Here is a 1,413-nt window from a genome sequence, read left to right on the forward strand (position 1 = left end):
GCTCTTGGCTCTGCCACCAGTTGCCCTGGACGGGCGCTCCCTCACCCTGGCAGCCATCACTGTCTTGAATGGGGGAGGGGGCCAGAACCTCCCAGCAGTCTCCCAGCCCCATTGGTCCAGCCTCCTGCCAAGTGCCCAAGGGGGAACTCCCCACCTTGGCTTGGCTCAGCCCAGACCTGCAGACCTGCGCAGGAAGGAGGCGTCCCAGAGCAGCTGCCACTATCAGGGTATCGATCCTCTCTCCCCTCCAAACAGCCATCTGGGATGGGGGAACCCTAGCCAGACAGACTGCCCGTGTGCCCACGTGCCCATCCAGGGCAGCTGGGGTAAGAAGCGCCAGGCCAGGCCTTTTCCTGCACCACCCTCCTCTCCATAGGAAACCAAGGGGGGGTTCCTTCCTTCCTTTCTTCTTTCCTTCCTTCCTTCCTTCACCTAAATTTAGACTTTGCAGATTGAGCACTGGAGCAGTGAAGCTAGAGGTGGGCTGGCCCTGTCCCCAGCACACCACGGTGCACAGGCAGACCCACTTTTGTGCTGGAACCCACACAGGCCCAGGTCACGAAAGGAGCAGAGATCCGTGCCAGAGGAGCCCCTTCCCTGGCAGGTGTCCACACAGCAAGAGGGGGTGGCGCCTCCCCAAGGTGTGGGAAGGCCCTGATTCTTTGCAAATTCTTCAGGGCGGGCCCTGGGGCCACCATCCCTCCCTGTTCCCACAGCTACCCCAGCAGCCAGGTGGCCCCTATCTTCCTGGCCACTCCCGAGTCTGTACAAATGTTGCCTGTTACCTTATCTGTGGCACTGCCTCCGATGCAGCGCCAGTAGCTGCCCCACTCCCAGCCCACCTGGGCCACACTCTGCTCCACCAGCCACGCCCCCTGGGCGTCATGTCCATCTCGGCCTCCCTCTTGTGCCCCCGACCCGGTCAGCCTCTGTTCTGCACACAAGTATCACCTGGGCACCTACGTGTCGGGCTTAACTTCAGCAACACCCAAGACAGCAAGTGGCATGCGGCCAGGGACTTAGTTTTGCTCATTGTGTCCTCAGCACCTAGAACTGGCTGGATGCACAGCTGTCACGCCAGAACTGTCGCTTCATTGATCTAAACTTCTTAGATTTGCCCTTTACCAGTTTTTCTTGTGAGCCCGGGGAAGCAAAGCAAGGGGAAAGTACCAGAAAGGCGGGTGTGATCAACAGCCTCCTATGTTCCTGAGGAGTCAAACAAGAACCGAGGTGTTTCCACCAGTGTTAGCCACCGCCTGGTCCCCCGTGTCCTCAGGCAGAACAGCTTCAGAGAGAAGCCAGCCTGGAGCTGTGGCGCTGTCTCACGTGAGAAAGGAAGTGAGGAGACAGAGGCTCAGAGGCTGAGCTGTGCAACCTCCAAAGCCAGATTAGCCTTGACTTCTTGCCTCTTTC

The sequence above is a fragment of the Lipotes vexillifer genome, unplaced genomic scaffold, assembly GCF_000442215.2.
Source record: "Lipotes vexillifer unplaced genomic scaffold, Lipotes_vexillifer_v1.1 scaffold213, whole genome shotgun sequence".
Taxonomy (NCBI): Eukaryota; Metazoa; Chordata; class Mammalia; order Artiodactyla; family Lipotidae; genus Lipotes; species Lipotes vexillifer.